Below are 10919 nucleotides of genomic sequence, written 5' to 3' on the forward strand. Positions count from 1 at the left end.
CATTTCCTGAAGGAAATACCAGTGCATGAAATGCAAAAGTTAAGAAAGGAAGAAGAAAAGAAAGAAGAGTGAAAGAAGGAAAGAAGAAAGGAAAGAAGAGTGAAAGAAGGAAAGAAGAGTGAAAGAAGGAAAGAAGAAAGGGAAGAAGAGTGAAGAAAGGAAAGAAGAGTGAAAGAAGGAAAGAATAGTTGAAGAAGGAAAGAAGAAAAGAAAGAAGCGTGAAAGAAGGAAAGAAGAAAGGAAAGAAGAGTGAAAGAAGGAAAGAAGAAAGGAGAGTGAAGAAAGGAAAGAAAAGTGAAAGAAGGAAAGAAGAGTTGAACAAGAAAGGAAAGAAGAGTGGAAGAAGGAAAGAAGAGTGAACAAGAGTGGCTCTGGATAAAGAGAAAAAGAGAGTGAAAATATTGAAAAAAGGAGATAAAAATGGAGTGAAGAAGAGAGATTGAGTGTGAGAGAAAGTAGACTGAGAGGGATAGAGAGAAAGATGGAGAGATGGAGAGAAAAAAAAGTAGAGAATGGAAGGTGTCTTAATGTTCCTAGTTACAGTTAAATTGAGAGGGACAGAGAGAGAAGAGGTTCCTTTGATTTGGTGCAGCTGTCAGTGAAGCACAGGTGCAAGCCAGTTTAAAGACCCTATTATGATGTCATAATGGCCCAATATAAGTCAATGGGAGAAATGTATATTCGTTTTTCTTTAATATCTTAAAAAGTATAAAGTTTAGAAAAGTGAAAAATACATAGCATAAGTGTCGTTTACAAGACCTACGCGACAAAGTTTGAATGAAGTTTCTACGTTAAGCGGTTCGGGCTGAATTAATCGCAGAAAAAGGTAACAAGAATAAGAAGAAGAAGAAGAAGAAGAAGAAGAAGAAGAAGCCTAGGAATAAAAAAGCACTGTAATAAAATGACTAAAAATGCACCAAAGAAAAGCATTAGAAAAAATATATCATGCAGTTATGTGAATGGAAATGGAAAATGAGTCCTTTTTATTTACTGTTACATTTATTTACGCTTACATTAATTCCCAAATTAATTCCTTCCTCATTTACACATTTTTTACCGTACTATTTCCCGTACCGTATTTATTTCTTCTCGCGCCTTTTTGCATTTCTTTCTCCTACATTTACATTTTTGGCTGCATTTATTTCTGTATTCATTCTTGTCTCGGTATGCAAATGAGGTGGGCTTCCGATGACCTCACAGCAAGCCATCTCACATCTGACACCATTTGTAGCGAAGGGACAGAGCAGTGACACCACCCTTTGTGACACCACCCGTTGGTATGGCAGTCATAGCGCATACTCAACTGTAGTGACGGTACTCCGTCACAAGGACTGTTATCCTCAGTAGGTGGGTATTTCTTAGAATTGGGGCCTATTTCAGTCCACAAGGTGTAATTATATTAAAAATGAATTAAATCTAATACATTTTAGATCCATTAATTAGTATAGACAAAAACAAGCCTAGACTTTTTTTTATGGTTGCTCTTACTAATGATTTTCACACATTTTATTGGTATTTAGTGGTACAATCTGTGTTTTGGTGTTGTCCGCCACCATAGTTTTCACATGTCGTGCCATATCTCAAGCATTATTTATCACAAATTAATAATAAAAATATGCATAATGAATTTAATGTTACTTGAACTAATAAACTACATGCACAGATTAAGCATATACAGCCGCGGAAAAAATTAAGAGACCACTTCAAAATTATCAGTTTCTCTGGTTTTACTATTTATTGGTATGTGTTAAAGTAAAATGTACATTTTAGTTTTATTATATAACCTACTGGCAACATTCCTACCAAATTTCAAATAAAAATATTGTCATTTAGATCATTTATTTGCAGAAAAATGACAATTGGTCAAAATAGCAAAAAATATGCAGTGTCTTCAGATCTCGAATAATGCAAAGAAAACAAGCTCATATTCATTTTTAAACTACACAATACTAATGCTTTAACTTAGGAAGAGTTCAGAAATCAATATTTGGTGGAATAACCTTGATTTAAAATCACAACTTTCATGTGTCTTGGCATGCTCTCCACCAGTCTTTCACATTGCCCTTGGGTGACTTTATGCTACTCCTGGCGCAAGAATTCAAGCAGCTCGGCTTCTTTTCATGGCTTGTGACCATCCATCTTCCTCTTGATCACATTTCAGAGTTTTTTTTATGGGATTCAGGTCTCGAAATTGGGCTGGCCATGACAGGGTCCTGATCTGGTGATACTCCATCCACACCTTTACTTGCCTGGCTGTGTGGCATGGAGCATTGCCCTGCTGGAAAAAACACTTCTCAGAGTTGGGGAACATTGTCAGAGCAAAAGGAAGCAAGTTTTTCTTCCGGGACAACGTTGTACTTTGCCTGGCTGAGGTTTGTAAAAGACCATAAGGATTGAACCAAAGCCGACTGGAGGGTCTCCTAGTTCGTCTTCTCTGATGAGTCCAATTTCACAGTAGGTGCAAGACTCTGTGGCTTGTAGGCCTCTCCAGGTCTCCGTCTAACCATCAGGCGACCATGTGTTGGGCAAAGCTGAAAATTGGACTCATCAGAGAAGACGAACTAGGAGACCCTCCAGTCGGCTTTGGTTAAATCCTTATGGTCTTTTACAAACCTCAGCCAGGCAAAGTACAACGTTGTCCCGGAAGAAAAACTTGCTTCCTTTTGCTCTGACAATGTTCCCCAACTCTGAGAAGTGTTTTTTCCAGCAGGGCAATGCTCCATGCCACACAGCCAGGCAAGTAAAGGTGTGGATGGAGTATCACCAGATCAGGACCCTGTCATGGCCAGCCCAATTTCGAGACCTGAATCCCAAAAAAAAAACTCTGAAATGTGATCAAGAGGAAGATGGATGGTCACAAGCCATGAAAAGAAGCCGAGCTGCTTGAATTCTTGCGCCAGGAGTAGCATAAAGTCACCCAACGGCAATGTGAAAGACTGGTGGAGAGCATGCCAAGACACATGAAAGTTGTGATTTTAAATCAAGGTTATTCCACCAAATATTGATTTCTGAACTCTTCCTAAGTTAGAGCATTAGTATTGTGTAGTTTAAAAATGAATATGAGCTTGTTTTCTTTGCATTATTCGAGATCTGAAGACACTGCATCTTTTTTGCTATTTTGACCAATTGTCATTTTTCTGCAAATAAATGATCTAAATGACAATATTTTTATTTGAAATTTGGTAGGAATGTTGCCAGTAGGTTATATAATAAAACTAAAATGTACATTTTACTTTAACACATACCAATAAATGGTAAAACCAGAGAAACTGATAATTTTGAAGTGGTCTCTTAATTTTTTCCGCGGCTGTATATGCATTTTGTACTTTATTTTGGTTCATTTCTACCTGTCCCATGGTTTAGCCGTCATTACCATCACACTCTGCATAAAGGCACTTTCCTACAGTTTTTTCATCAAATGTTTATTTGATGGCCATGGTAACTTAATATCATAGTGGAGCACATGTATTTCAAGCTACAAGACTGATGCCTTGATGTCCAGAAAATTAAGTAAATCTACTCTTTATTCTTTGTGTGGGGCATGCGCACTTATTATGCATCATTACCACATGTGTTGTATTTCTGTATTTTTGATTTTTTTAAAATTATTTTTATGATTTTAATAGTTAAAATGGTGTACATTACATGTAGAAAGTTAGCCACACTTGCTTAGCCATCCTCTTTGCTAGTAAGGCTAGTTTTTTGGCAAAAATGTCATTACCAGCACAGTCATTACCAGCACATTACAGCTTGTTGCTATAGGTTACGAAGTGATTTGTCATCACCGCAACACAAACTGTCATTACCAGAACTGTAATGTCATCACCATCACATACATATTTTTGCCAATAAATGATGTATAAATTACAAAACATCCAACAATTATATATTTTGGACAATGTTGGACAATCTAAATGATCACTGTATAAAAAAAAGTTGAGACATATGGCATTTACTTGACTACTTGACTATATTCAATGATATGATGGTAATGACACATTTACTTGACATTTAGTTAAGAAAATGGCAAAAAAATCTGAAATTCTCTTATCTTTTGGTCTCAACCCTGCTCATAACGTTGCTTCTGACTAAAGGACTGATAGTTTAATGTATACCAATTAGTCAAATTTGGAATTAAAATTTTCTAAATTTCAGCAACCCAATTTGGTCCTTAATCTAAGAAATACCCAGCTATGATACCCAGCAGCTATGATCCCCCCACCCACATCAACCATCAGATTGCTCACATGACTATATTCCCTAAATCATAGAAATCAGGGACTCGATCCCCCCCCCACACACACGTATTTGTATTTACTACTGTCTTGAGGTTGCACCACATTACTTTTTCTTAGCATTCTGTCTAAGTTGTCTATGGCTGAGGCTTGACCAACTACAGTATTGTGCTAAGAGAACAAAGGACAACTTCATCATGTATAAATTAAATTAAGTACATAATAATACACACTCACAGACCACTTTATAAATATGTTATATGAATATGAGTTTGTGTGATGGCTTTTACCGATAGCAATTAGTCATAATCACATTAATTCTCTGCTGACATATCTGCAGAACTTGAGTTATGCAAACATGTCTACATTATGAACAACATGAACCATAACCACAAAGGCCATAAAAGTATTTATTTTGTTGCCATTTGCACAGCTAGATTACAGTCTGTAGTCTGAATGTTATTCTCCCGGTATGTCGCTTTGGATAAAAGCATCTGCTAAATTACTAAATGTAAATGTAAAGTACAGTATTCATTTAAACACTGCCACAAACCTCACAGTGGCAGAAAAGATTCTGCTGTCCAGACAGATCTTATGTGAGCTGAAGCTCACGGGCCTATGGTGTTAGGTTGTAGCCTGTGTACACCCACTTGAACAAAACAAAGCTCTGATGGTGTGTGTCCCTGAGGATCTGTTGACCTCTCTACCTGAGATCTGTGCGTTCCTCCTTCAGCGTTCGGTTGTTGATGTCCATGGAAGGGAAGTCAAGTCTATTACCCTGATGATGTAACAGTGTCCTGAATGTTAGTAAATGGAAAAAAAGTCAAAGACACTGCATTCATAACTCTGAAAAAGTAGAAGAACATAGAAGTTATATCTTACTTCAGTCAAAGGATTTGACGCTGGCTTGCTCACCTTACATACCAAGGCATTTATCATAATTCGTTATGACCCCACCCAGTCCTCTTTTGCACTTTTTTGCTTGTACACATATCACCCTGCACAACCAAAGTTGACAACCCCTTTCCTCCAAAGTATTGCTCTGAAAATGTTATTATTTGTCTTTTCATGTCTTGGTGCTCTCAACAGAGTGATTTGGACAGTATTCCATAGTACTGGATTGAATTGTGACCTTTTGACCTCCTACACTGTATTGTCGTAGAAACCACTGACACTTTCAGCTTTTGAATTTGAATATAGAAAATCTTCTTGCAGAAATGTCCGACTTCCAGAAGGCTCTTCAAACTAGCAAGCATCTAATTGCTAAATTTGATGCGACCACTGTGAGTATAGATTTGTTTTAAACATGTGGCAACAAGTGTATATTTGTAAATAAAACAATTAATGGAAACTCCCTTATTTTAGAAAAAATGTCATGCTATGCCAGTTCAATGGCAGCCACGGGACAGCAATGGCGAAATGCTATTTAAAAGACCTGGTCAAGCACCACGTGATCAAATTCCTGCCAAAAAAGGAGTTATTATGAGTTATTATTAGAATGTGTGCAAAAGTGGTAGTTCACTTTACCATAGCACTTTATGATAGTCAATACATTACAGGGGCAGTCCCTACCAGACCTTTGCAATCACTTCACATGCTCTTTACTTTTCACACATCTGTGAGTGATTTTTTATGTAGGTGACATATGTATGTAATAATAATAATAATAATACATTTTATTTATAGGGCGCCTTTCAAGACACCTAAGGTCGCCTACTCGCCTTACAACATTGAATAAAACATTGAAATATACATAATACTATGTGTGCTGTGTCATGGTTGTATAAGCTACTACATTCTTAAAAGATCCCTTGGGATAAATAAAGCATCTATCTATATGTCTATCTATCTATCTATCTAAGAACAAATGAAAGCATCATATTTCCTATTACAGCAACAAGCAGCATTCCTGGAACAGAAACGGTTTCATTTGACGTCCTAGGTATGCCTTTGCTTTGGTTGTGGTTGTGCAGTTTCTGTTATCGCTCTTTTACCTTGTCATCAGGCTCTCATAATGATTATTATATTCTCTGTGATAAGATACAAATTTCCAGGCCTACTCCGTAGACCCGAAAACAAACCCTGGAACATCTCAGCAAAATGTCAGCTGGGGTGTCCTTAGTTCAAGCATTGATGTCCTCCGAGGTCTTAGAGCCTGCCTGCAAGATCTGTAATAACAGGGCAGTAATTCACTGCAAGGAATGCATGCCCAAGGAGTTCCTTATTAGTGAGTGTGATGTTAGGGTTCATGCACTTCATGTACTACATGATAGGAGTGCCACTTTTGAGGGGTTTCATCACCCCTTGTCACCCACTACAATTGTCCAGCCTGAGGGTGATGGATACAATCTGATGGAAACAGGTGTGTTCATAATTACACAAATGATGTAACGTTATTGTGACAAATTAGCCTATATAGCTATATGTTAAATATATATTATATATATTTTCTTTAGTGTGATTTCTACCGGTCAGCCTGCCAAAAATATGTGGTTGCTGTCCAAGTGCTCTGTCAATGACAGCAGCCAGAGGAGTCATCCTGGTTGGGATGAATGGTTAGATGGATATGTTTTATGGATGTCATATCTCTATTCTTGCTTGAGTTAACACTGTACAAACAATTATTTCAGGGCATTACAACCTGTCCATCCCCTCTGTAACTTGTGGCCTGTGCCAAGAGAGTTGGACAGCTGGGTTGGAGGACCTGGTCAAGTTTGGTTACTGGCCTGCCACGTTGAATCACCACACCTTGTACCAGGTCACAATGATGGAATCTTTTCAGCAGTTGAAGTTGCTTGCCCCGGGCCTCTCACGTCAGGCATTCCTCGGAATGTTGGAGGAGAGGAGTAAAGCCTGTGGGAGAGTAAATATCTTTCCTTTCTCTTTTTCTTAATAATTCTCATCACATAATATATAATAATATCTTTCCATATTTATCATTACTATTTAGGCCAGCAACATCTGTGGAGATGCCTTCCAGCGGGCATTCATTGAATGGTCCCACGCAGAGCATGAGGTGGAGAGGGACATGGGGATGGACCCATTCCTCTGCTCTGCGTGTACTCCACAGATGCATGCCATTGCCGTGGATGGTAATCAAAAGCATTACCGCTTTCAAAATGCCACAGGGTATTACATTTTCCTTTATAAACTGTTCTATGAAGAAATGTATAATGTATGAGCTGTAATTCATAGACTTTGTTTCTGCACATCATTTCTAAAGGTCTCATGTAGGCAGAGATGGGCAGTATTTCAATTACTTGTATTTGAAATACTAGTAAATTTGCTTTTGAGTATTTTGTAATTTGTATTTCATAGGGCCAATAAAAAATCGAATGTAATTTGTAACAAATACTTTAGAGTGGAGTAATTTTGTATTTAAAATACTCCAATTACTTTCACCAGTGTTTAGGCAGAAGGAGATTTTTTTTCTGTCGGATTCTACCACGAGACTATCTGATCTGCCTCTGAATGTCATTGTCGAATCAGACAATTTGCCAAAGTGTTGCTTCTTATGGCCCGCCCCTTTTTGGGACGAAAAGGAAATCACCCCAGAGCTCTCTCATTGACTCTCATGTTAAATCAATTTTTTTCACAAAACAGGGTTGTGGTCGAAAACTTAGAAAGCTGTCTTGATCCTTGTCATTTATCTTCAGTACACCGACTTAAAGGAGGTTCTTTCAAAGAGCGAATTGAGTTGTTGCACTGAGCCATCTTGACACAATGTGACTTGATGAAAGCCGTGTGATGTCCTTATACGCAATTAGAGCTAAGGTCCGGGACGCGATCTGGCACTCCGCGCCTGGGCGAGACTCTCCACTTTGTGAATGAGGCGCGCCTCACCTAGGACGCGATCTGGCACTCCGCGCCGCATTGCATAGAGGCAGGGGCCCGGGCGCACATGAGACTCTTATTAAAGATCTTAGCCTACTATAAACGTTGTTGAGACTCGCACTAAAGATCTTACTCATTCTCACAGAGTCATTTATCTGTGTGATGTCATATGTGTGCGCCAGTGTTGTCAATCACATGTGGGCGCCAATGTTGTCAAAGATAATCTGTAACTTGTGGAAGTTGTATTGTTAAATAGTGAGTACTTTGGTAGATTAAAGTATAAACTTTGAATACAAATGCTAGTACAACTTCTATACGTTCATTCACAAAGTGGAGCGTCTCGCCCAGGCGAGGAGTGCCAGATCGCGTCCTAGTCCTTACCTTGCAATTACGTATGACGAAAGCATGGTGGGGATAGCCCTCCCGGAAGCCATAGAGATTGCAATGAGAGCCCTGTGGCGGCGGTTACAAACATGAAAAAAAGGATACGGAACCACTGACATGGGCCCGTCATAATAGCCTGCACCTGGCCCCGTGGTTACTTCGTTACGCCACTGAATAGCCCAAACCTGAATGTTCTGCTATACCAAATTGTGAGAAAACTGAAAATTCAGAAAAAGTATTTCCTGTATTTTAAAAATACAAAATACATGTAACATTTTCTGGCAACAGTATTTTGTATTTTATTTTGATACATTTATTTGAGGGGTATTTTGTATTTTGTATCAAAATACATTTTGATGTATTTTTGCCCATCTCTGCATGTAGGTGTATTTGATGGAGCATTCTTTGCAAAGGATGAAGAGGTGGCCTGCTTTGTGCAATGTATCCATACCAACACAAAGCATGTGAGTTAGTTATCAAAGTTCTATTTGAGCAGAGTGCAATGTTGTTGTCATGAACTTGCTTCATTCTGAATGATTCTGCGTTTTATCAGACATCAGGCAGTGGCAGGTGTGGGACAAGCCAGTGGCAGGCAGCTAAAGAGACCAGTCGACCCTAATCCTCAAAAATTGATGAGGAGGGTTTGGAAATAGCCGTCTGCAGGCACGGCGTTCTCCTGAAGGCACTAAACATGTTTCGGGGGGAAATATTTGCATATCCCCTCTATTTACACAGGGAACTAATGCCGCTTAGGCCGACATTTCTGTGTATGGATGTGGCCTGCAAATATTTCCCCTACCTGAATAGGGTGGCCTCAGTGTTTCAGGAGTTGCAGGTAAGAAATACTTTTTCTGATACATTATCACTGAACTGCCTTGCACTACTTAATCCTAAACCTCAGTCTATACTGATATTGCACTATTCTCACCCTCCCTCTTGTCAATTGTATATTGTATCTTGCTTGTGCCTGTTGAGGTGCCCACGACCATGGCAACCTGACATGACAATCCTCCCCCCCCAACACACACAAACATGCTGTGCATCATTCACCCCCTGCAGCTCTTATGCCTACCCCTACACCCCCCCCCCCCCCCCCCCCCCAATGCACAATAGGTGAGGGAACTGACAATTTCACTGCATTCTTTACATTAGTAATCATATGCATGTGACTTATAAACACATCCTTGAGTGTCAACTTTGAGAGCAAATTGTAAAGCTGATTCTGATTCTGTATTATGAGTGTAATGCATCTTTGACATGTTTGTGTCACAGCCACTCCAGGCAGTCCGACCCCTCCTTTCGGTCATGCATGCCAAAGCCCACTCATGGACATGCGAGGTTAGCGTCAAATTTCGTGCAGTAAATTCTTCAACCAATTGTGCTTGTCTTGAAACTCTTGTTTGTGAATTGCAGCTGAAATGGGGAGGCCGCAACCAAGAGGGCGCAGGGAACACCATTGGAGAGGAGGTGGAGCAGGTGTGCTAAATGTGTTCAATTTTGTAAAAAAAATGTTCTTTCATTGTGTTGTCTCCTGTGATAGTATAGTATTGACATTACATACTGATTGTTTACTACTTAGGTGAACAGTTTTTTGTCCAGGGCTGCCATGTCAACCAAGTACATGTCGAAAGGAGGTACAACAACAACAACACGTATAAAATAATACAGTAATAACAATGATGATAAGAAAAATGAAACAGTGTGTTTGCTTTGGGGTATTTATTTCTGCTATGATTCGAAAGCCATTACTTTTACTATATTACTACAGCAAGAAGAGACATGATTACCATGTTGGCAATTTTGTGGAACCATCGGAAGATGGCAAACCTCCACAAAAATTTGGCCCAGAGGTATTCAATGGTATGTTTTAAAAAACACTCTAAAATACCTGAAAAGCCATAAACTATTGTACTTTAATATACAGTATAAGGCACATGGACAATTAGGAGTGCTGTTTCTGGATCTATTTTTTTAAAGGCGCAGAGAAGGCTGGATGAGGAGGCTAAAAAGCTGCATGCCCTCTGTGCAGAGCTGAGTGTGGATGACACTCAGCTCCAAAATTGGATCTCCGAAGTCCAAGGCTGGCCATGTGGTAATATTTAACCTTCATAAACATGCATGTCTTCAAATTCAACTGCATGTCTTTTGGCATTTTATGGCATTCTATGGCATTCTTTGACCACAAATAATGACAATTTCATCACAGCCTCCACAGTCGTGGATGAGCATTCTCTGGAGCGCCAAATTGAGCACCTGTACCTCAGCATTCGCCAGCGGAAGCACATGCTGTACAGAGAGACTGGTGTGACTTGATTTCATAGATGCTTGAACATTTATTTTCAGTCATGTTTAAAGTCTTGTGTCTGTATCATACAACACAGAACCATCAAAATATCACTGCATATAGCAATATGCATATGTTTTTCAGTCAGTTTACTCATGAGTGAGTCAGTGAATGAGTGTACG

Source organism: Sprattus sprattus (assembly GCF_963457725.1).
Source record: "Sprattus sprattus genome assembly, chromosome: 4".
Classification (NCBI taxonomy): Eukaryota; Metazoa; Chordata; class Actinopteri; order Clupeiformes; family Clupeidae; genus Sprattus; species Sprattus sprattus.